Source organism: Cebidichthys violaceus, unplaced genomic scaffold (genome assembly GCF_023349555.1).
Source record: "Cebidichthys violaceus isolate CVI_PGR_0920_01 unplaced genomic scaffold, fCebVio1.0.p SCAF_6, whole genome shotgun sequence".
Lineage (NCBI taxonomy): Eukaryota > Metazoa > Chordata > Actinopteri > Perciformes > Stichaeidae > Cebidichthys > Cebidichthys violaceus.
Window position 1 is genome coordinate 10328122 of NW_027176816.1, and position 27222 is coordinate 10355343.

Here is a 27222-nt window from a genome sequence, read left to right on the forward strand (position 1 = left end):
TTGACGTGTGGACTGCGTCAGAGGGTTTTCCCGGCAACATTGGTATGGATGTGTCAGGTTTCATTGTTTTTTTTGACACACAATTACTGGTGCAGACACACGTGCACGCACACACACACACACACACACACACACACACACACACACACACACACACACACACACACACACACACACACACACACACACAGCAGGTCATCCCCCTGTGTCACAGCAGCTCCCCATGGTGTGAGAGCAGCACTGAGTTGAAAAGACAGAAAGGCAGTGGGAGATGAAACGCAGTTTGTTTTGGTGCCAAAATTACCGTGTAATCTGAAAGCATCAAACTTTTGACAACATAATAATTATTACCATTGAATACAATGCAATGTGTGAATCTAACTCAGATTTGATTACACATTACACTCAAATGATGTTCCTGTTGAAATCTACAGCAAAGCAAGCAGTTTAACTCTAGGAGACCCACATATTTGTATTCTGTTTTTGTCTTTTTTTCCAGAGGGGTTTGTCTTTAAGGGGAGATAGCAGGTCAAAAGTAGATGTCACATAGAAGTGGCATACATCATCTGAAAGCTGGGAACCTGATTAAGATATTTGACAGCTCAGTATTGTGTGTCAAATTGTTATAGTCATGAAATCGTAAATACAAATGTATTAATTAATTAATTAAAATAAATTGTGAACATGCAAATGGGCAGACAACGCTATGATGGAAGTATTGTGATCACCATTCCCACGCTCTATAATGTCTCATAAGTTGTTGCAGCATTTTTGGGGTTGATACCATTTGTTAAACAGATTTGGTGCTAGATTTTACAATTTTTTACCACACGCAAATTGATGAGAGTGATCAAAAATTCCTCCACTATACCAGATTAAGACACAAATACCAAAAGGAACACCACAGAACAGTCATACTGTGGCTTGGTATCACAAACATTTGACATTTGGAGACTTCTTGCAAGAATAGAATTTTTTGGCGCTTAGATTGTTCTGGAAACTGCTCAAAACCCCCCTTATTGTCAATTGTCACCTTAACAGGCCTGTTAGCATTAATTTAATTATTTACGTCTGTGCTTATCTTACTGTGACCTGTCAAATGAAGAGTTTGGTCAAATTGGTTGCCAGCATAACTTTGCCACATTTCAACTGGAGCAGAGGTCTAATCAGCCAGAGTAACGGTAAACACCTGTGAGTGTGTCTTCAGAATCAGCAACATTTCGCCCATGACTAACTACCTGTCTCATGCTACATTCGTGTAATATTGTCAGAACGCAGAAATCTCCTTTGTTCTGACTTGGACACGTTCACACATTTATTCCAAGATAGTTACAAACACATAAAACCATATACAAACACATGGTCTTTATCTTCTTTCTTAACTTTTTATAAATACTAAATTAGAGTTACAATTGGATTTTTCTTCAATGAAATTGTTAACGATTGGAACCTTGCAGCTTTTTGACCACTAGTTTCTTTACACTTTGAGCGGGTCAGCAATTCACAATATCTCCAAATCAGAATAAAAATGCAGAGGCGGACATTTGTTCCCCCTTGGCTGCTCGTAATTACGGTCTGAACAATATCTCATGAATGCGGTATTACACGCAAATCAGGTTTTTGACAAAGATTTATATCATCAGCATGTAGCTTATTAGCCAACCATTTATTATTCAGTTTTCCTATTGTTGTTTGGGTGGTTTGATAGTCAACTAAATTTGAGACTTTGTCACGGGAACGCTCCCGTTTACAACCAACAGTCAGTGTTGGATTATTTTAACCATGACATCATTGTTCCAATTGTTCTGAAGTAGTAACTTTAACCCCACAAGTCTACTGCTAGATTTTTGTATTTGTAGTCATAGCAACATAGTCAGAATGAAAAAATCCTGAATAAATTATAGGCATATGTTTAAATTAGACTGAGATTTAAGATGAAATATATCTACAAGGACAGCTTGTGCTCTTGTAGATGTGGGTTTATTCACTTCACTTCAATTCAAATCATTTCACTGCAGATTGTATTGCCAAAAGGGCAATATCATTTTTTGTGTAGCAATATCATCAGAAAACTTTGTCATGCAGTGCAAACATTGGCTTTTTTCTTTGAGGCTGGCAGGGGGGCTTTTTAGCTTCATAGGGGATTTGTATGTGTGTGTGTGTGTGTGTGTGTTATAGTGTGAGATGGACACAGAAACATAGCATGTTCCCTCAACAGATGGGGATTATTCACGCTGTCCAAGTCATCACTGACTGCATAATGTACAGTATGTGAGTGTGTGTGTGTGTGTGTGAATGTTTGTGCAGCGTTTTGCATCTCTGTAGAAGTCACATGACACACTGCTCTTTTCTGATTTCAGATATGAGATGTCTAATCATCTGTAATTTATCATGAATTGATATTTTCACTTTGCTAACAATTTATTTGGTCACCGTAAATATTTTATCAAAGGTGTATTCAACAGAGTTTTTAAATTACATACTGCTTTACATTCTATTGTAATATTTATATTCAAGCCTCCTCATGTTATTGTGGTTGTTGTTATACTATGGTTTTACAAAGTACTGGTAGTTTATGAGGATATGGGGCACACAATTTGATCTCATATATAATATTTAGTCCAGATCATGAATGCACTCTTTGGCAGGTAAACATTTGATTGCAGCCGCACTGAATGTGTGAAACAGTTAATTTCAGGCAACAGACTTCAGGTGGAAATAAATTCTTCTCCCTCAACATGGTTTTAAAATGCTGTGCAACATTGTGCTCAAATTCTGCTCAAATTTGAAAAGCTAATGAAGTGATACTTTGGTCTAATAGCCATTTATAGAAAATATGGTTAAGTAAGGCTCCACTCAAAGCCAGTATTTCAGTGTATCAGTGTCCATAGCAACTTCTTGAACCACTCCTGTGGCATAATCCATTTCTGCTCTGTCCACCCTCATTGTGTTCCTAACACACAGTAAAGCTAATTGTGCCACATCAATTTGTTGCTATGTAAGCAAACATAGTTGGGTGTGACTTATTATACATTTACAGAACATTTACAACATATTCTAGAGACGCCATAAGTTATTTTAAAAAACAACTCATTCAAGTTCTGGGAACAAGGGTTTTCTCTCTCACCACAGTAGTATTTCCACAACGACTGCTTCCTTTTTTAGAGAGCATGTAGGTGTTGTTTGATCAGCTCCCTCATATCAAAAAATGTGACAGAGGAGAAGAAATAGACAGCTTGGGGGACACAATAAGTCCTCACGTAGTCGAAACTTGTGAGGACTAGCAATACTCCAAATTATTAAGTAATTTGTGGATTCTGGTGTTTGCTGCTTAGCTTTGTAGATTTCATGCTACAGCTTTTAAATTGCCAGACAATGGTGCTTTTTTATGTTTTAGCCTATTAAACACGAATTGTATATACTTTACATTACCGAGCTCACCAATGGGATTACCACACAAAGAAGACATACTTGGAACAATAATGTAAGAATAACAAAATGTTCACCGTGTTTGATGACATTTATGCTGAACTTGACGGCTGAATGAATAGTATGAAAGTAATCTAACAATGTGTGGGGTGATTTGGAAAACATGTCTGCAGTAATGTAAAATACAACCCAACACATTTCAATCTGAGTCTTTCAAGCCTTTTTGCTGAGCACCAGTTCTGTTTTTCTGTTTTACATAATAATTTCCATCCTATTCATACGAGTAAAACAATCATTTATTGCTGTTGTTGAACTCGTAAGTGTTTTCAGTGACAAAATGTCACTGTTAGTGTGTACTGTGCTACTGCGTATTTGAGTATGTGTTTTATTTTACATAAGAGATTGTGTGTGAGAGTGAGGGGCTGAGTGTGCAAGAAGAGAGCGTTGTGTGCGTCCGAGTTGTGTGTGTGTGTGTGTGTGGAGGTTGAGGGATTAATCTGGGCACTGGATTAGTCGTCAGTAAATGAGTGGAGGTTGCAGAGAGAGAGGGGGAAAGAGAGAGATGCAGGGCGGGAGCTTCCAATTCCATCCATTCACCCGTCTGTCTGTCTGTCTGTCCGTCTGTCCGTCTGTCCGTCCGTCCATGTTGATGCTGAGAGATGCTCTATATCCGATTTAGCTACTTTCAATTAGATGTAAATCAAAAAACAAGTAAATAAATAAATAGATTTAAAAACAACTCTTAAATTGTGCAAATTGTCTAGATGCAATCGCAATATTGCAAGAGTTTTGCAATATTGATTTATTTCCACCCATTTCATTTTTTAAATATGTAAAAATGAATGTGCCCTATTATGGTGTAATCTTGTTTAACACAAAGACAACACTCAACAAAGGAAAGAAACACAAACATAGAACTTGATTAGCTTTTTTGTAGAGACTCTTGAAACAAACCGGAGATGTACAAGTTCATGAAATAATGAGATGTATTTTGTTATCCTGCACGTGTTTGTGACATTGCCGTCAGCTCATGTTGATGTTGCTCATCACTTACATGCTAGCAAGTCATCCCAAATATAACATACAAGAAGCAATTTGAAATTTATTATGAAGGCCTGCAGTTTTCTTATTTGTGACCTTTTGTTTTGTTTGTTGCTCCCACTCTTGTGTCCAGTCATTTCTCCATTACTCTCAGATTACTAAATCTGTCTACTTAACTGTCTCAGTCTCCTCCTACGTTTACCATTTTTGTTTTCCTCTCTGTCTTCTATCAGGTCTTCTTTTCCTCCACTTCCTCCCCTTCCTGTGCAGAGTGGAAAATGATTAATATCCTGTTAAGCCGGTTAGTGATTTAGCAGACTTATGACGGCCCCTTTGACCGCTGGCCGACTAACATACACTGCTGATCAGCTCATAATCTCATAAGAGACCTATATGAATCTGCTGTATGAGTGTAGAACTCTTTAAAGGCATGTATGTACCTTAAAGTGGACATGCTCAGTCAAGTCAGTGAAAACTGACTTGGACATTATAATCATGATATAAAGTCTAAATGTGATTGAGTGTATAGTTTCTTTAAGTTAAATCACAATTTGAGAATATATGATAAATCATGTGAAAAAGCTGCAGATTACTCTGGGCAATCTTCTCTTTTTAACTCCTAATGTGCAACTAATGAGCAGGGCATCGTATAGAACTTGATAGAAATGCTGTCAAAAGCTTATATTTACTTTATATCCAAATTCAGCAACGCTGTTACTGTCTGCTCCCAAAGCATAATGGCAACTTTGGAAAAAAAAAAGAACAAAGCAATAACCACAAACGTCTGCTCCATGAAATATTATTTTCTATCGTCACCCTGAAGTATTTATTCTCAGTCTAGAAACTCTCTCCCTAAGTTTGGTTGGTCGCAAAGAGGCTTATTCCACTTTTATGATCTCATAGGTTTTCTTTCATCAAATGGAAATATAAGCACATAAATACAGTATAATAAATGCACTGTGCATAATTTCACACGTTTCACATTTCCCAAAAGTTCTGCCTGACATATTTGGTACATAGGAATTTTGGGATCTCCACTCAAATCCAAAATAAAATTCTGAGTTTGAACTGAGTCTGGCTACTATCAGTATGTGATGTCTAACCTCCCTGAAGACTGAAGGTTAAGGGTTTTCAAGTCTGAAAATAACCTTAAGAAAAGGCCATAAGTCGAACTGTCCATGCTTTCAGTTCTACTACATCTCTTCAGTGATAACGACATCAATTAGAGACAGATTAGTGTACAAACTGAATTATATACAAGGTCATGTTGGTAAGAGTAAATCTGATCAAAGTGTGTGTAGGCGTTTTAGGGCCATTGGGCGTGTCAGTGCTTAACTGAGAAACTGAAATGACCTGCTTGCACCAAACCCTCCCTGCCTCTGGTATTCAAACTAGGGCTCTAAAAACATGTCAAAATACTAAAGGGGATTTTTTTCCCAGAGCCTGTGTATTTATAAATCACAGTGTGCAGTATGTTGACTAAACTGCAATGAAAGGATTTGATTTAATGTACTGTCTCACTAAAGTGGGTTGGCAACAAAAGAGGCAACATTAATATTTTGATAATATTTTGATTCTCCTCAATTATGGAGCAATATTGACTAAATAAACTGCATAATTTAAAATCATATACTAACTCATTATATTGAGTCAAATTGTGTCTCTGGTGTTTCAACACAATCCTATGATTTTCAAAATAAAATGTATGTTCTGAGGCATTTTAGATCTCAAGCTGATTTTTTTTGATATTTGAGTGACAATGAATATTATGATAATTTGTCTTATGTGAAAAGTAGATGCTGACTCATTACTTACTACTTACTACCTGCTGTATACAGAAACCTGGCATGAAGTGAAGGGAACAGCTGTGATAGTCATACAATGCATTTTAAGTGCTTTGTGAGCTATTTGAGGTTATTTTAAAGTTATATTTTATTCTTTGGATAATTAACAACGATGCAAAGACCTAGAATGAAAAGACTATTTCTTGTAATTACAAGCAGATTCTCAGAGTATTAAAAAAAAAAACTCACTGGTTACATTATATCCTCATATTTGGATATAAAAATGTGGGTTCGTGGGTGAGCCTTCACATGAACAGCATGAGTCAGAGATCAAATCTTTTGGCTAATGCAGGGTTGGATATCTAAGTTGAAGGCATGGTAACAAACCACATAATGTTTTGATTAAAACTATAGGCAGACTCTGAAGCAGGGGTGTTTCACTGTGCCTGAGTCATGGCATCAAGTCAAAACACACAGCAGCAAACATCCAGACTTCACCCTAGTTTTATTCACTTCAAATGTAAAACTGAATCTCATAAACCTGCCTGCCATGGTAGGCAAATTCTTCCAGCCCAACTTTAGCTTTTGCAATTTTGAACAAATTTAAGAGTCCATGTCTGACTGATTTGTCTCAATCAGTTATCAGATCAGTCGAGGTCCTGGTTCCTGACGGCATATTAAACCTGGATGGCTGAGCAGAGCGCCTTTTGTTTCTCATTAGTTTCAGATTCAACCTTGAAGGGATTCACTTTGAGAAGATTTGGAATTTGGTACTTTTGACCACTGTAATTATCTAGTGCAATTTGAAACAAGCACAAGAAAAGTAACTTAAAACCCTCCTTAAGTGCAGCCTTTACTGTGCCTGTTCCTTTCATGAGGGCAATAGCTTTTGAATTAGTGTGAATAAATATATATTTTTCAGACATGCACCTTATGTTTATGGTGTTATCATTAAGCTCATTAAGAGAGCAGCAAGGCATTGTATTGTCAAATAAGGATCCTTTTGTCTGCACATTGCTCCTCACTGTGATTCAGAAATATGTTTGAGTTGGTCGTGTAACAGCAATCATGAGACCTGAATGCTTTAAGTAGGGCAGGCTAATACAAAACAGCAATACAGGAGTGAGTACATTCAGTTCTCTGTGTGTGTGTGTGTGTGTGTGTGTGTGTGTGTGTGTGTGTGTGTGTGTGTGTGTATGTGTTCATACACGTATGTTGTGTACTAGTCAGACTATATGTTTGTGACCTCAGAGGATGAGTCATATGTACAGACTGCTGTGCGTTTGTGTGTGTAAAGGAGTGTTTTTATGGTTGTGTCAATCTAAACATACAGTATGCCTGTTTGTGTTTTTATCGAGTTTCCACACACAGTCTGCACACACTTGTGTATCGGTGTATGTGCATGTGTTGCAATCAAGTTTGTTGTGTGTTTTTACGTTTGCGTGTGTGTGTTTCTGAGAACAGAATGTCAGGTTGCGTCATTTTTCCTCTCAGTGAGGGATTAAAGGTTTAAAGAGGAAGGGACTTTCACTGAAATCACATATAACACATTTTATAAAACAACAGTTTGATTATTTTATGTGATTCTGCTTATGTCGGCCACATTGTGATACATATTGGAAAAATATTTTGTTGTGCTGATGATTTCAGTAATATTTGGAACAGTATTGCATATCAGCTGTCATCCTAAAACATCTAAAACGGTAGGGAAAGAGAGAGAGAGAGAGAGAGAGAGAGAGAGATCAATTAATTGTATTGGTGATCAGACTAGAGCAGCGTGTTACTGGTTGTTGACCTAGCAAGTTGTCAGCCTTTAGTTTATAGTCAAACGTGCTATAAACACATGCATTGACTTCCTACTCTGTCATTTTGTAATAATTTATGTCTTCAGTCTGTCTGCGTGACTCCATATTCATGTGTATAATGTATGTGTGTGGGTGGTAGGAATGATAGGTGTCTTGATGTGAGTGTGCGGTGTGTCAGGTGAAGCCCTCTCATTAACAGCCAGGCACAGGAAAGCATGGATGGTGTGTTTGGATACTGACATAGGTTTTTATTAAAAGATTGTTCTGGGTATCTGTGAGGAGAGCCATGTCTCACCTGTGAATCACAGAACTCATAAAATGAACACGTCCTGTTATAAAGTTATTAAAATAATATAATTAATTCCCAGCACATCTTATGGTCAGTGCTTCATCGAATAATTCGAAGACAAGTATTGCATTCCCTTCCAAGTGTCAGTTGTTCAGCAGTGGATACACATTTGGCCATGTTGGTCCACTGCTGTGTGGGTCAGTTGGTGGTGACAGTCAAGAGATAAACTCCTGACTGTCCTTCTGATCAAGTACCTACTTTTTGTTCTTGTTCCGTTTGTCATGAACTTTACAACATTTTTACAACTGCTGTCAGGACTGTTAACATGTTCATATGAACTTCCTCAACCCATTAAAGATTAGAATTACAACATAAAAATAACCAGTTACTGTAGGTTTTCACACATTTTCACACAAGAGCTATTTGAATTGAATAATGCAATAACTCAAAATGCAATAAGAGATTATCAAAACTAGAGAGGTGACATTTCACTTTGCAAGTGAAATGTGCAAAGAAGTCCAGACGTGCAACACAAGCAGGCAGATTGTCTGAACTATTTAGTATACAAGTAAGTATAGGTATAAATCTATAAGGACCATAATATAAAATACTATATCATATAGTGTCATATAAAACTTTGACACAATTTAATTTTTGGTGTAACATTACACACACTGTGGGAGAGGCCTCAGAATGAAAGAACCTATTGGTTGATAAACTTTTTAATCAAGTCCTCAGATTGTTTTTCTAGATGACAACCAAATAGCACTACGTGTTCCTTTACTTGTTCCCGTAAAGTGAAGCGAATGGCACAGCAGGCTGCGTTTTCCACACTGTGATCAGATAACAAACATCAATGCTGCCCACACACTCGCCTTCAACACAAATAGAACAAGTCCTAAAATGAGTTCATTCAAATTTAACTGAATTAAAATGACTCAACAGGATGTGAGTGGATAAAGATGGGACCTTACACGCACAAAGGCTCACATCTTGATTTGCCACATTGGCAGAAACCTGAAGCATTAACGCACTGATGGCAGGATGGACGTATGGATAGACAGAGAAAGGGATGGAGAGCGGGTGGGACAGTGTGAAGAACACCATTATTAATATTCTTAAAGCTTCATTTACCCTGTTGGTTTACAGTCAGTTGAAGCTCACTCACTTTCCACTGTCAGGTCTGTGTGTGTGTGTGTCTGTCTGTTTACCACACCATGAGCAGGTAGGAAGATTCATGCGTGAATGTTGTGTAAATGATTCGGCAACATTCTGTGCTGTTAACAAAGGGACTGCAGTATGTTCAAGGTTGTCATCTATTTGAGTGTGTGTGTGTGTGTGTGTGTGTGTGTGTGTGTGGTAGTCCTGAAGTGTGTAGTCAGTTTACCAATAAGAAATAAGAAAACAGTAACTGATGAGTATTTTGACAAAAGAATCATTAATCAAGAAATATAACAAACATTTTATTGTTACAGCTTCTGAAATGTGACAATGTGTTTCTTTTCTCCATTTTAAATCACTGTTTATTGAATACTAATGTTGTTGGATTAGGTTTTAAAGAGTGTGGGCATGTGTATCAGCAACCATGTGACCTGTTGAAATGTCTAGTGGCAGAACACTAAACAAACGCATTCAATGACTTTTTATGATTTTTGGTGAATATTTTGTAGAAAATACTCAGCAGGGACATTTACACATCGCATTACATTTCCATTTTCCAACTGTTTCGACAAAAGCTGCAATCCGAATGTGCCAAATTGCGCTTTTGTAAATTGTGATGGGTATTTGTCTTTTGACATTTTATAGAATAATTTTATCAACGTATTAATTAGTAGGGATATGAAAATATACTGTGAGACAACATTTGTCAACCGTCATAGATTTTGCTGCACTGATTATACTGTGGTTTCTATCTCTTTAACATCTCTATGAGCCCATTGTGGGCAATCTTGCAAGACTTTTTAATGACAAAATTGTTTTTAATATGACATTTGTATCATTATAATGAAACTCCTTAATATGCATTATCCAAAAAGCTTCCTGGCTTTTTTATCCATTAGCAGTGTAGAAAATCACAAATATACATCAATAATGTGTTATAAAATTACCGTATTTTATCCGTATTACCCACCCTACAGACCTTTTTCACAGCAGACAGGACTTTCCATAGCAGGAAAAAGCACAGGTGCAACTGATAACATTAACGATGACTCAGTTCCATTTAGTGTCCCTGTGAAATATTCCAGCGAGCCAGCATGCACTATACCAGGACCTTGAAACTGGCTCTCCTGACTGGAACGCAGCCATCATTACTGTTATTAAATACACCTGTGATATTCCTGCTGCAACTTGTCAAAAGGTCCGCTGTGCAAAAGGTCTATTCATTTGTCATTAATAAAACCGTATCATTAGTTTCAGGCTTGTGTGCCTTGTGTGAGTCAAACACATTAAAGAGTATTTTTTTGTGTGTGATCTTTGCACAGTTGTTTGTTTTGTAATTTTGTAAGCGGCATAGATTTATTTTGTAACCACTATATCTGCGTGTATGTGTCACCGTTAAAGTTGCCTTGGGACATCTGTGATCATACAGCTTTAAGAGAATGCAGTCCCATCATTGTGAGTCATGTCCTTCCTTCTATGCGCTGTCACTCCTCTTCATCATTATCATGTAATAAATATAGAATCTCTGTATAACTACAGCAAACATGCTCACAAATATATCGTCTGCTAAATTCAAACTCTCATTGAAGAAGACTGAAATATTTGTTTCAGTGGTTGAGAGCAAAATGCTCATAAAAAAATGGTAAAAATGGTACCTTTAATAAAAAATATAATATAAACCGGGACACACAAACACACGCGTGGGCATGTCTGAGCGTTATGCAAGTGTTTGTGTGTTTTAAATGGAGCCCTGGGGCTTTAAAGATTTTTAGGCCGTCGGGTGACAGATGCCCAGATGTCAGGAGGCCTGTTGGACAGACTGCTTAGCACCCAAAGGCCCAGGGACCACAAACACTGCAGGGAATGTGGTACACAAACACATAAACACATAAACACGTACTCGCACACACACACACACACACACACACACACACACACACACACACACACACACACACACACACACACACACACACACACACACACAGTCTCTCTCTCTCTCTCTCTCTCTCTCTCTCTCTCTCTCTCTCTCTCTCTCTCTCTCTCTGTGTCTCTGTCTCACACAGTCACACACAAATTTTAAAGCTTTGTATTCCAAAACCACAGAGCACACTTAATGAATGCAGTGTTAAGCCTTGTGCTCCAGACTGAAATACTCAAAACACAGTATTCTGCTGGACTTAAACCAAATCGCTGTTTGGTGAGATGCTCATTGATTGAATTTAAATGAAAAAACGAGACGCAAAAAGGAAATTATGTTTGTTTAATACATATTTAAGCACAAAGTGAGGCTCATGTTAATGTACCACACTCCACATGAACCTGTCTTTGACGGACACGGCCAGTTGTTGTGTTTGATGCAAACAAGGACAAAAAGCAAAACATTTTGCTGCATTTGTTCTAAAAAGTTATAAGGATGATATCTTCAGCTGTTAGAAATAGCATCAAACATTGAATAAAGAGGAATCACTAAAATTCAAGATATGTTTTAATAACTTTTCATCATTTAATAACTCAAAAGTGCGGATGTATTGGTTTTTATTTTCTGAATTAATCATCATCATTATTATAGTCGTTAATCGTCCTTTGAAAATGTGATTTGTGTTGCACCAGCAAACATTTTGTTGCAGTTCTATTGTTTCAAATGACAAATGATATATATTATTCAAACAAAACTGTTCAAAATGAATAATAAAAGTGGCAGTAGATTGAATGACCAGGAAATGATGATGAGGAGATTATCTGTTACAGCTAAGCAGGCTTGTGGGATTGATGAGAACTTAAATTTCTCTGTAGCTTGCAACAGTTTTCTTCTTTCCAGCAGGATGCTTGGCCATGCAACTCAAGTAACATTCAAAGTGAAACTGAAAATATTTGAATTTGAAATATGAATACAAATGGAAAATAACTGTTCTATCAAAGTAAGGCTGGCCTGGGTAATATTCTTCACATAGACTACAGTGGAAATACAACTGTATTGAAAATTTACTTTACTCTTATAATGAAATTACTTTTATATATATTTTGACATTTAAAATCGCTGTGCTACTTTTAGCATTTCAAATGAAAGAGTATCCCTTCTATCATCATTGCCTTATTCTCCTCTTTGGCTCTGTAACTGAAACTTAGCTGTGGCCTGCTGCTGGCCCTTAAATATTGCGACCCATTATATTATTAGGCCAACCCTTGACTCCAGTAGGACCGTTTTCGTCCCTCAGTCGATCTCTATGTCCAGGTTAACTGGCTCAACCTGTCTGGTCATGCAGGCAACTACAGAAAAAAACTCGCTATGTTCATCTTTTTGTAATGTTGTGGCTCTTGTATAACATCTGAGTTGCTGCTGTTTGGAGTTTAGTTTTAATTCTTAACTTTCTGTTCAAAAGGCTTTTATTGTTTAAAAAGCAGCTTTACAAAACCTGACACCAACAAGTCGCAACATGATGTTATATGGATGTTGTTCAGAGTTTAAAAATTATTATTATTATTTATTTATGGATGGTTTCCAGGATCATTGGGATGTAACTGTTTATCTAACTCTAACAAAATAGCTTGTGTGCCTAAACCAAACCAAACATTAACCATAGTGGCAGACCTGAAAACATATGATTTATTTTTGCAAGAGTGATTTGTTTTGGAAGGTACTGACAAATTATCCCGCCAACAGGGACGCAGGGCCCTTATTTATCAAACTTCTAATATAGCACTTAACAATTCTCTAAAGATTCATCTTTGGAGTAAAATAGTTAGAAAAAGACACATTTATTAACCAAATGCTCTACATTTGCCTGCTTTTCATAATTTAAACAGTAAATAAATATGTTTCTGCTAAAATATGTCATTTTTATTGTGTGAATTTAATTTCTAGGAAATCATAAATAACTCCAGTTGCAATTTTAATGCGAAATAAAATGCTCTCATATATTCATAATGTATAAATACATAAAAATACTGATGAAATAACAGGACTTGGTTCGGATGGAAAAAGAACAGGCTACCCTGCATGTTGCTTCAGCTAACATGTTATTCATCATGACCAGTAATATTTTGTACAATCACTTCAAAATACGCCTGTATTTCTGTAATGAAACAGTATTTTGTGGAAAAACAAAAATGTGTTGTGAGGATGCTCATGCTAAAGTTGCCATGCATGCACTGCATATGTATTTTAACTAGCTAGGCGTTCATATTCATCGTGTTGCTCCTTCACCTCATTTTACATACAGCACAGCCTGCTGCCGTGACAACTGTGGCCATGGAGACTTGTGGAGTATCGGAGGAGAAGGCTCTCGACAGGAGAGAGAAAAGGCAGAGACGAGAAAAAGTGGGACAAGAAAAGGAGAAAAGAGCAGAGATGACAGGAGAGTGGTCAAGAAAGGGCAAAGGAGAGAGAGGAGATAATATGAAAACGAAAGAAAGTGGATGACACAAGGAGGGAGATGAGGAGAGGTTAAGATTGTAGGCGACGAACAGATGAGAGAGGAGAAAATGATAAGAAAGGGAAGAATTAAAGAGGGGGAGAGAAGGATAGGTGAAATTAGAGCAGGATTGGAGACATGAATAAAAAAAGGTAGAAGTAAAAATAGAGAGGAGATGAACTTTCTTCTTTCTCTCATCCTCTGTTTTGAATGAGACCTGCTGTTAATCTGTTATTAACATGTTTAAACTCACTCAGCTGCTAATTGAAGTCATGCTGTTTTGAGCAGCTTTGATCAGCAGCAGTAATGTGTGTGCGTGTGCAAGTGTGTATATTTGTATCATCACTTACTTACAGACTGATGAAGCCATGCCACGGTACACATGACTGTTTATGTTCTATAGCAAGGCTAAAAAGTCTTAATACCAACTCTGGATTAGTAAGTAGCTCTTGGTGGTCAGCCAGTACTGACGTTGGCTGCTTTGACTGTGTTTGTGGCCATGCTCGCTGTTTTGACATCAGGATTATGAATATCCACAACTAAAAATAGACACTAGCTACTGTATATGGGCATGATTGGAAAACCAGTAGAGAGAACAGGAAGGCACAGAGGCCGAAGTCAGCTGCTGAACCATCAATAACGCTGGTTGGACCGATGCTGCTAAAGAGCTAAAACATTACATTACATTACAGTCATTTAGCAGACGCTTTTATCCAAAGCGACTTACAATTCAGATTCTATCACATTTCTACAGTAGGCACAGCTACGAGATCAATTTTAGGGTTAAGTGTCTTGCTCAAGGACACATCTACATGCGACTAGCGGAGCCGCAGATCGAACCGCCGATCCTTTGATTGAAGGACGGCCCTACTTTCCACTTATCTACAGTCGCCCTAAAAGAGAAAGAAAAGATCAGTGCTGGACAATGATTGTCTTTGTATCATTTGTTGAAGTGAAGCTATAGCTGAATACTGGGTTTGATGCATATGTTGAACCTGGAATTAAATAAAAATAATTAGGATGCTCATTTAGTTTTCTTTCTTTAAAAATTAACCAATGATGGATATAAAACCAGTACATGTAAGTGTACGTACGTTAGTAAGTAAGTAAGTAAAATTAACATGTTAAATAATTGTGGTATAGCAAGGAAATCATAGGAACAATACTTAAATACTACGTTACCACCTGTAGGCCCATTTGGGTTCCCAATGCAAATCAAACCATCTCGATCCCTGCAGTGTGGTTATCTGAAGTCATCTGTTATTATCCAGCAGGAGTTAAATCTTTAAGTGTGTGTTCATGATCCCACAGATGTCTTTTGTATTCGTAAAGAGATTAAATGATTACCTGGGATGAAACTAATGTTTAAATTAGGTCACATGTGGGGCTACGTTACCAGTTCATTGATGAAATCAACCATGAGTTAAACAAACAAAAAACCTCAAGAAAATGGACTCCAGCTTCGACAGAGAGTACCTGTGATATATGCATGATGGCAAACTTAAAAGTGTCCTAATAAGGAAAATATCAGGACTGTAGTGTTCTGCCACAACAACAGAGATGCATTTGACAACTTTGCACATCATTTTCACAGTCTATTGTGGGATCACAAGTAAACAGAATAAGAAATTCATCAATATAAGATAATACATCAATGCTCATCATCATTAAAGTATACAGCAAATATTGTTAAATTATATATTTTTTTAATCTCATGTTTTGTGAGGTCCCTGCATTAAGGCACCATTGCTGCAGAGTAGCCTTGTCTTCAATCATATACCCACGTAAAAAATACTTCTTTATCATAATGTACCAGTGTGACTTAAACAGTTTTATTTAAGTGGGATGTCACTCTCTACAATAGATAAAATGGGTATTTCAGCAAATCTAATTAATCAAAGCTGTGGTTTTGGCGTTCAATAAGATGTTTATTTACACAGTTATACCTATATACACCTTCCTGTAATAAGTAACAGACTATTTTCCCATCAGCAAACAACCAGACATTTTCGAAAAATATGATAGACATTTATTCGAGATTTGTACTTCAATTTTAAAATAGCTTGTCTTTGGTCAGTAATAAGTTTATATCTGGCAATATGACTGTAATCTTTCTTTGACCACATCTTCTGTTTAGGTTCAACTTTTCATGACACTTGCTTCTCTGACTTTTGCTTGTTTGCCTTCTGCATTAAACTCTGATTGGAGTGTCTGTGTACCTCAGGTTATGGAGGTAATGATTGAATAGATGTGTTTGACTATATGCGTAAAATAGGCTTGATAATATATCACATTCAGCAGAAATATACGAAAACTAATGTTTTCCACCTTGTACACTAAATGGAAAGACTTATCAGGTTAATAATTAGCACTTCGCAATTACAGTGTTCTCCTCTGTATTGATATTTTATGTATTCTACATCCAACATGATATCACAGGACAGACCTCAATATCTGGAGATATGAGAGAGAGAGAGAGAGAGAGAGAGAGAGAAAGAGAGAGAGAGAGAGATTTGAGAGAGAGAGAGAGAGAGAGAGAGAGAGAGAGAGAGAGAGAGAGAGAGAGATTGAGAGAGAGAGAGAGAGAGAGAGAGAGAGAGAGAGAGAGAGATTTGAGAGAGAGAGAGAGAGAGAGAGAGAGAGAGAGAGAGAGAGAGAGAGAGAGAGACTTGAGAGAAGCAGACATGCTGGAGAAGAGAGGCGGGAAGCTGACAATATAAATCACGTCTCTCTGTTTCTCTACTCCTGTTCTATGAGTGCTTCAGGACAAAGTACTTTTATTGACAGTCTTCCTTCCTTCCTTTGCTGGAAGAATTGAACAAAAGGTAACATGTAGAAAGTGGAAACAGTATGCTGCATGTGGGTTCAAAATCAACCCAAATGGACTCCAACGTTATGCAGTTTACAGCAACTTTGGAAACTCTTTCTTTGCCAATTTAGTAAAACAATGCAGGTAGCAGCCAGTGGGAAGACAGATGATTCATAGTGTTTTCTCATTTCTTGCATGCTGTAAATCCTGTGCATCCTGAAAGTAAAAGGTCGGCTGCTGATTCTGGATTAGACCAAGTTAAAAGCTGATATGAAACCAGGATGTACTTTTTTCAGGATTTCATGTGACCTCTCTTGTCCATTATTCGTGCAGGATCATTGAGGGTTTTTGTCTTTTTTGACATACTTTATCCTACCAAAGGATTTTTTTGTTTGAAAATGACTTACAATCTTCAAATCTTCAAGCATATGCAAAATGTGCAGCTCTAACCAGCAGCAACAGGAGGGGTGAAGATAAATAACCTCCCATTGAAGCATCCATAACATAACCACATCGTTTTTTCTCACGAATATGAGCAGAGAGAGATGGACAGTCGAGCAAAGGAGACCTAATTCCTCCGTTAACAGCCCAGGATGTACTATATGACTGTGTGTGTGTGTGTGTGTGTGTTAGCACTTTTAGATAAGTTTAGAATATATTACAACAACAAATACAACATTTAGATGTATAAAATTGCTTTAACATCACTTCCTGACACAACATCCTTGTGCAAGACAGATGCTGTAAGATAAACACTCCATTAGTCTTTTTAGAACAAGAAGCGCACTAATGGAGGAGATGCTAGTGACTCTATTGTTCAGCCTGTGGTCGTGTTCTGGAGCAATCAGCATGAACATCCTCAGCCTCTCTGGCCCTCATTAATCTTATTAAGACCAATGGGAACACAGGCTAATAGGAGCTGATTAGCCTGTCTCTGGCCGCCTGGCAGATTCACCTACATGCACTTGTTCACATGCACATGGCCTCACAGACACTAGCACACTGACAGAATCACACTGACACACTCTCATACGAGCGTACACTGACATCTGCCGAGAAAGTCGGTGGGCAGAGACAGATACTGACCGAGAGGCAGAGCCGAGGCACTGTCATCATAACAACTCAAAGGTATTGAGGTAAAAAATACAAGCCTAGCTCGCAAATATCAGACTTCAGACTATAGCTCAGTTCTTGACAATCAGAGATGATTCTTCGCTCCAGCGTGCTGAGTTATTACTCACACACCTGCAGGTGATTATGACACATCGAGTCAACCTCGTTGATTTTTGTCATTTTACCCAATGGTGCTGTGATTATTTACCATGATGTGAATATAGGAAGTGTGATCCATCAGTGTCTTTGTGAAAATATGGTTCTGTGAAATAGGGCGTGTGCTTTTGTTTTTAGCCATGCTCAAGGGATGGCAATATCAGTCTGAAATATATATTATGGATTGCTGGGAAATTTTGTAGATTAATTGTGCCTATGACATTCCCATCAGCCTCAGCTGTACTTTGCGTTGATTACTTATAACTAAATGTCAGAATGCTAACATGTTAACCTTAGATAGTGAACACTTGCTAAATATCAGCGTTGTCATTGTGAGCGTGTTAGTATGCTGATGTTAGCATTTAGCCCAAAAGCACTACTGTGCATAAGTACAGCCTGGCTGTAGACTACAATTTTCTTCTATAAAGGTGGACAAATTGCTCCTGATGTCAGCAGAGGAGGTTGCTGATTCAGCAGAGGCCCCCTATATCCACTATAAGGAGCAGAAGGAAGTCTTGATTTATCAAGTCAACACAAAACATGTTTTCCTTTCATCATTTGGATTAAATGTTTAAAGGAAGATGCTTACTCTACTACATAATAAGATTCAGCATATACAGTGCTGTGAAAAAGTATTTGCCCCCTTCCTGGTTTCTTATTTTTTTGCGTATTTGTCACACTTAAATGTTTCAGATCATCAAACTAATTTTAATATTATACAAAGATAACCCAAGTAAATACAAAATGCAGTTTTTAAATGATGATTTAATTTATTAAGGGTTCACAACTCACAACCATGGTATCTGGTTGTGAGTTGGGTCAGAGGATGGGGGGAAACTCTGGACAGACCTGGTAAGCCCAAATGGGTAGTGCAGGCAAACTGGGAATGTCTGGAGGAGGCCCCTGTCCGGGAGATCTTCACCTCACACCTCCGGCGGAGCTTTTCTAGCATCCCTGTGGAGGTTGGGGGCATCTAACAGGAATGGACGATCTTCAAAGCTTCTATTGCCAAAGCTACGGCGGTGAGCTGTGGTCTCAAGGTCTTAGGTGCCTCAAGGGGCGGTAACACACCGGAGAAGGACACTGGTGGTCAGGGAAGCCGTCTGACTGAAGAAAGAGGCCTTCCGGGATAAGTTATCCCGGAGGACTCCTGAGGCAGTTGCAAGGTACCGACAGACCCAAAGGGCTACAGCCGCTGCCGTGAAGGAGGCAAAGCAGCGGGTGTGGGAGGAGTTCGGAGTGGCCATGGAGAAGGACTTTCGGTTGGCACCAAGGTGTTTCTGGAAAACCATCCGGAACCTCAGGAGGGGAAAATGGGGAAACATCCAAGCTGTATACAGTAAGGATGGGACTCTGTTGACTTCAACTGAGGGGGTAATCGGGCGGTGGAAGGAGCACTTTGAGGAACTCCTGAATCCGACTAATACGCCCTCTATTGTAGAGGCAGAGCTGGAGGCTGATGGGGGAGCATCATCAATTTCCCTGGTGGAAGTCACTGAGGTAGTCAAACAACTCCACAGTAGCAAAGCCCCAGGGATTGATGAGATCCATCCAGAAATGCTGAAGGCACTGGGTGTGGAGGGGCTGTCTTGGATGACACGTCTCTTCAACATTGTGTGGAGGTCTGGGACGGTGCCTAGGGAGTGGCAGACCGGGGTGGTGGTCCCCCTGTTCAAAAAGGGGGACCAGAGGGTGTGTGCCAATTACCGCGGTATCACACTACTCAGCCTCCCTGGTAAAGTCTACTCCAAGGTGCTGGAAAGGAGGGTTTGGCCGATAGTCGAACCTCGGATTGAAGAGGAACAATGCGGATTCTGTCCTGGCCGTGGAACAACGGACCAGCTCTTCACTCTCGCAAGGATCCTGGAGGGGGCTTGGGAATACGCCCATCTGGTCTACATGTGTTTTGTGGACCTGGAGAAGGCGTATGACCGGGTCCCCCGGGAGATACTGTGGGAGGTGCTGCGGGAGTATGGGGTGAGGGGGCCACTTCTGGGGGCCATCCAATCCCTGTACACCCAAAGTGAGAGCTGTGTCCGGGTTCTCGGCAGTAAGTCGGACTCGTTTCCGGTGAGGGTTCGCCTCCGCCAGGGCTGCGCTTTGTCACCAATCCTGTTTGTGGTATTCATGGACAGGATATCGAGGCGTAGTCGTGGGGAGGAGTGTTTACAGTTCGGTGGGCTGAGGATTGCATCGCTGCTGTTTGCAGATGATGTGGTCCTGATGTCTTCATCGGGCTGTGACCTCCAGCACTCACTGGATTGCTTCACAGCCGAGTGTGAAACGGTTGGGATGAGGATCAGCACCTCTAAATCTGAGGCCATGGTTCTCAACAGGAAACCGGTGGATTGCCCACTCCGGGTAGGGAATGAGTCCTTACCCCAAGTGAAGGAGTTCAAGTACCTCGGGGTCTTGTTCGAGAGTGAGGGAACAATGGAACGTGAGATTGGCCGGAGAATCGGAGCAGCTGGGGCGGTATTGCAGTCGCTCTACCGCACCGTTGTGACGAGAAGAGAGTTGAGCCGCAAGGCAAAGCTCTCTATCTACCTGGCAATCTTCGTTCCTACCCTCACCTATGGTCATGTGGACTGGGTCATGACCGAAAGAATTAAATTGCGGGTACAAGCGGCCGAAATGGGTTTCCTCAGGAGGGTGGCTGGCATCTCCCTTAGAAATAGGGTGAGAAGTTCGGTCATCCGTGAGGGACTCGGAGTAGAGCCGCTGCTCCTTTGCGTGGAACGGAGCCAGTTGAGGTGGTTCTCATCTGGTGAGGATGCCACCTGGGCGCCTCCCTAGGGAGGTGTTCCAGGCACGACCAGCTGGGAGGAGACCCCGAGGGAGGCCCAGGACCAGGTGGAGGGACTATATCTCCAAACTGGCCTGGGAGCGCCTCGGGATCCCTCAGTCAGAGCTGGCTGATGTGGCCCGGGAAAGGGAAGTTTGGGGTCCCCTGCTGGAGCTGTTGCCCCCGCGACCCAATCCCGTATAAGCGGTCAAAGATGAGATGAGATGAGAAAAGCTATCCAAACCGACTTGGCCATATGTGAAAAAGTAATTGCCCCCTAAACCTAATAACTGGTTTTGCCACCCTTGGCGGCAACAATTGCAATCCAGCGTTTGCGATAACTGGCAATGATCTTTCACATCGCTGTGGAAGAATTTTGGCCCCCTCTTCTTTGCAGAATTGTTTTAATTCAGCCACATTGGATGGTTTTCGATCAGAAACGGCTTGATTAAGTTCATGCCACAGCATCTCAATCAGATTTAAGTCCAGACTTTGACTAGGCCACTCCAAAACCTTAATTTTGCTTTTTTTGAGCCATTCAGAGGTAGACTTGCTGGTGTGTTTCGGATCATTGTCCTGCTGCATAACCAAAGTGCACTTGAGTTTGAGGTCACGAACTGATGGCTCGACATTCTCATTCAGGATGTTCTGGTAGAGAGCAGAATTCATGGTTCCATCAATTATGGCAAGTTGTCCAGGTCCTGCAGCTGCAAAGCAGCCCCAGACCCTCACACTACCACCACCATGTTTGACTGTTGGTATGATGTTGTTTTTATGAAATGCTGTGTCAGTTTTACGCCAGATGTAACGGGACGCACACCTTCCAAAAAGTTCAACTTTTGTCTCGTCAGTCCACAGAATATTTGCCCAAAAGTCTCGGGAATCATCAAGATGTTTTTTGGCAAATGTGAGACAAGCCTTTGTGTTCTTTTTGGTCAGCAGTGACTTTCGCCTTAGAACTCTCCCATGGATGCTATTTGTGCCCAGTCTCTTTCTTATTGTTTAAGGTCAGTGTTCATGCACTGACCTTAACTGAGGTAAGTGAGGCCTGCAGTTCTTTAGATGTTGTTCTGGGGTCTTTCCAGACTGATACATGGCAATTTCTCATCTGTTCTTGAATTTCTGCAATTACTGCAATTACTTTTTCACATAGGGCCAAGTAGGTTTGGATAGCTTTTCTCCCTTAATAAAAGAAATCATCATTTGAAAACTGCATTTTGTATTTACTCAGGTTATCTTTGTCTAATATCAAAATTAGTTTGATGATCTGAAACATTTAAGTCTGACAAATATGCAAAAAAATAAGAAACCAGGAAGGGGGCAAATACTTTTTCACAGCACTGTAGGCTTAACTGCAAAAATACCCATCTTCTATTTAATTGTAGGAAGATATTTTGTGAAAGATAAATAAACACAATTACTGTCACTATTTACCACTAGTTACATTTGACAGATTTCAGAAAAGTAAAATCCTGTATTGGTACATTGTAGCAACATATGTCTTCAGTCCACTTGACCACCATTTTGAAGATTCAAAGATTTTATTTACCCAATGATCTAACTATGTGGAGTGAAATGCGATGTGGTATACTCGTCTGCTGAAAGATTAGTATGCAATAGAAAAGTAATTATCAGAAAAAGAGTAAAAATTGAAATACAAATTATAAAATTCAAGATTAACAATATATATATAATACATCTATGTATATAAAGTTTTAAAATACATTTTGTATATTGTGTATATTGTATTAAAAAGTCACAATTCTATTGCAAACTATATAAAACATTTTTGCACACGTTTAAGTGCAAAATGTGCGAGGCAGTGCAAAGGATTCTATGCTAAACAAGGCTGAGGGTATACAGAGGTCAGAGTTCAACATCCTGGTGGCCGGAGGAAAGACGCTTTATCTACAGATGTGAAAAAGCTGGAATAATCTATTTGCTGGGTTGGTGAGGATCCTACATAATCCTGCTTGCTCGTTCTCCACTATCTGGTCCTCCAGAGTGGGAGAGTAGATCTCTGTCTGCTCTGGAATCTAGTTCATGAGGTTTTCTAATCATATTTAATGCAACTTGTTTGCTGATCAATGTGGGTGAATATAAATAAAGTTTTGTTTAAAAACATGTTCTTACAGATAAACTTCCTGTTTACATCATGTGACTCAGGCTGACATCATTGCAGCTTCTGTTCACAGACAGAGTATTATGGGATGCTACAGTACCTGTTGGGTGGGGTGAAGGATGATCGGGTTAGGCTGAACACAAACACACACACACACACACACACACACACACACACACACACACACACACACACACACACACACACACACAAAGACACACACACTGAGCCACATGGCATTGAGTGTTATGTCAGCTCGTGTTATCATCAATGAGGGTAGTGACATCGCGTGACCCTGCATCTGATGTGTGTGTTGTGTGTGTGTGTGTGTGAAGCTCCCAGCTCTTCTCTCTGATCAATTTAAGCACACACACACACACACACACACACACACACACACACACACACACACACACACACACACACACACACACATAAACACACGTACCAGAATATACACAGGGGGAATACAGTCACATGAAAAACACATAGCAAGTCAGTCAGTGCTGAGATCAGAGTTTGCATGAACGATCAGACAGAAGATAAAATGTCAATTCGTCAGAACGTCACTTTTTTATTGTACAGCTGCGTAAAACAGTCTCTCTCTCTCTCTCTCTCTCTCTCTCTCTCTCTCTCTCTCTCTCTCTCTCTCTCTCTCTCTCTCTCTCTCTCGTAGATGATTTAGAATTTTAAGTGTAACCTTTACAGGTTCAGATTGTTGAACGTTTAAATCATTTTGATGCACTTTGGATACTCCAGGTGCAGTTCATTGCCTGAGGTGGGCTCTTCTGTTCATCCATGACATAACACTTCCCGGCTGTTCACTGCATCTTGAATTATTAGTACTGCTTGCATTGTACATGTTTTGTTTTTCAATGGATTTAAGTTTAGTTAGCCATTTTACTGGGAAAGCCTATAATGTTATAAAAGTCAGATTATTTTATTGTATTTACTACAAAGGTTGTGTATGGACCAACCTTGGTGTTTCTTTCAAAGTAAGTGTATAAATTAATATCTATTCTTTACACATTGACTAATAAGATTAGAATTGTTTAACTTCAGTGTGTAGGTTGTATTAAATCTTTTCAACACTAACAGTTTTATTAAGGGGTTAGGGTAATTTTTTTTAAATAACCCTAACCCTAATCCATGATTCAAAACCAAAATCATTCACCCCTGGAACAATATTGAGTATCTAAACTGCTTTTGAGCCACATAATCAAATAATACATAATGAACTTCAACCATGAGGAACACATGTGCATCAAATCAAGCATAAAACCCAGCCAGCATCACGTGCTGGTTGTTCAACTCAAAATGTCTAATGGCTCCAATAACAAGTCATTAGAATGCACATAATAAAGTCAAATGTAGGGCAGATTGATTCTGGTTTATTGATGATGTCATACTCTGTATTGATTTGCAGTTTGTGGTCACAAACAAATCTTGTATAATTGTGAAATACAGGAAATCATTCTGCATAATTCATATGAAGGGTTCAGCACTCATCAGCTGCTCATCATTGCAACACAAACATTGTTATTGAGAGACAAATAAACCTTTTTCAGACATTCTCAATGTATCTCTAAGGCGGTGCACCTGAAGCTGCTCTGGTTGCTTTAAAATATATGTGTTTCAATTTGGTGAGATGATCTGTAAGGCCATTGATGACCAACTTTCCTTTGGTGTGTTTTAGAGAGTTAAAGAAGCACTGTTCTAAAAGTCGGTCACTTCTCACAGATCTGAAGACCAATAAGCTTTCTTTTTTAATGGAATAGTTTAACATTTTGGGAAATCTTCTATGCTTTCTTGCTGAGAATTATGAGAAGACCCTCTCATGTCTGCAGGTTGAATATGAACCTATCATCAGCAGACCCCTAGCTTAGCTTAGCACAAAGAGAGGAAGCAGGGGATCCTCTTCCCTAATCATTATATAATATTTTATTATATAAAGAGTAAAAACTCCTTTTAATATAACAATAAACATTTCCACCTGCAGTTGACAGCAAAACAAGCGATAAGAGCCTTAGACCCAAAACATATCTCGAGAACTACATTGCTAATGTAAAACACTGTACTGTAGTATCCATGGAAGAAATTAGAGAAAAAAATTCAGAATCAGACTGATAAAATCACATTCAGATAATTAATTAGGTGGTCATGTGTGGTGAGACAGCGCAGAAAATTAACTTGTTGGTATAACTGCAAAGATTCACACAACATAATGTGGCGCTTGCAGAGCACAGCCAACTCACCATTGCTGCGACCAGTTTGTCTTATTGGAGAACACAGTTTTACATTCTTATCGCTTCACAGCCTGATGCCGAGTGCACAATAAAGTAACCACAAAAAACACAAAATGCAAAGCAAGCCTGGGGAGGAATTTGGTATTTTCCCTCTTTGAGCCATAACGCTGTGTTTATATTTTATATTTCTTTTTGAGTTCATCTCTGGGTTCACAAACAGATTATCAGTGAGCTGAACTACCATAAACTGTCATTGTCATGTTCCTATTTTTTTGTGTCTTTAGACATCAATGTCACTGATAGTCTTTCCTTCTGTGTGTCTCATCTTCATCTGTCCCTCTATCGTTATCTTTTTGCTACACACCCTCCTACAATTCCTTCCCTTCCTTCAAATCTTCTCTCTTTCTTGCAGTTTCATAATCTGTTCCTCCTTCTTTCCCCCTTCTTTTTCTCCTCTGCTCTTATTTTTGTGTCTTTGCCCCACTGTGATTTAGTTACTCTGATCCTTTTTTCATCAATTGATTTGTTGCATTTTTCAAAGCCATGGTGAAAAATAGTTAATTACTATCTCCATTTCCATCACAAATAAACTATCATGTGCAAACTTTACATTTAGCCAGTTTACATTATCTCCTGACAAAAGGTTTTTACTAATACTAAGTACTGGGATATCCTCACACAACATGCTGGAAAGCTCAGTTTTCACTACAAGATTTAAGTTTGGAAACTGACCCTTTTGATTTAGCTTCGCCAGCTATACTACCAATCAATCAGCGAACATAACCGTGACTCGCCTCCTCTTTAAACTACTGAAACTCAGTAACAACTACATGCATTTTGTCAAAACCAGACATTTATTTATTCTGATAGTTTAGGAGATGTTTCCAGAACAGCTGTCATGTTTTCTGGATGGAACATGGTTGAAAAAGTAAAGTGAGACAAGTGTGGACTGTTCATGTTGATGTCTGAGTGCAGGAGAGTTCAAACCAGTCATCTATTGTTCAGCTCGATCTCAAAAGTGGTGATTGTGGTTTAGCCAGGCCAAACATGCTCCACAGTCTCTGTCGATCCAAAAACATCATCTGGACATTTTGTCTGTCCTCTGTACAGAGACCATGAGCTCTCTTGGCTTCAGCAACCAAAATTTCTTGTCCAGCTCCCAAAAGAGGAGATTTGGGAGATTACAGGAAGCACTGCTCCTCCTTAAATCAGTTAAGCTGCTTCGTTATGTGTGCCTGGGCCTGTGTTGTGCTGTGGTTAGTAAAGACATCTTAAAGCCCAGGAAGGTAAAGTTGGATGGAAAGGAGAACAGATGCACTTAGTCCTCTGTTTTCATGACAAATGTAGCCAGTGGGAATTAACGATTAGAAAAACATGGACGTACATGTTCATGGAATTTTCCATAGTTTTCTTAAGGGACTTCATTTAGGCCTATTCTTTGGGATTACAACTCAACGCCATCATGTTAGTTGCAGAAACCAGTAAATCCAAATTTGGGCTTTGTGGGTGAATCCTAAATGGAGCTGTAATTGATCATGACACAAAATCTGTGAGAAAAAGACCTTAACATCCAAGGTAAAAACAACCAAACACATGTTTGCTCCTTTTAAGTCTAAATATGGTCTTAACGGAGCATTGGTTTTTAAAATCACCACCATCACACACATAAGAAGAATTAGTTCCTAAATACTCAAGGAGAAAAAAAATGTACTGCGACTATATTTTTGTATTCAAACAAAATGTGAACTGTGTGCAGCTCAGATTTAAAAGGCACCTGCTGGCTTGCATAAATTGATAATGTATTATTTTGAAAGTGTGCAGTGCATCAGTGAAAACTCCTATTTACCCGACAATGTGTGCTGTACAAGAGGCAGTTGTCTTGAGTATCCCAACTTCAAGTCTCATTCTCTGCCCACACATGAAAAAAGCCTGATTTCCATGGCAACATAATCCCTATCACAGCTGTATTACAAGCACAGAAGCAGATTACCGCGATGCTACATAGAGTAGTGGTCTTCACTGGGTTTAGACACATGAAACAAGAATAGTTAGAACTTGTTAATTTAT

General features: G+C 39.1%; 1 protein-coding gene across 8 annotated transcripts in view; it reads left to right on the forward strand.

The window, feature by feature from the left end:
• The window catches only part of cacna1db (calcium channel, voltage-dependent, L type, alpha 1D subunit, b), a 75746-nt gene that overhangs the window by 3591 nt on the left and 44933 nt on the right, over positions 1–27222 (forward strand). The window lies entirely within an intron of this gene.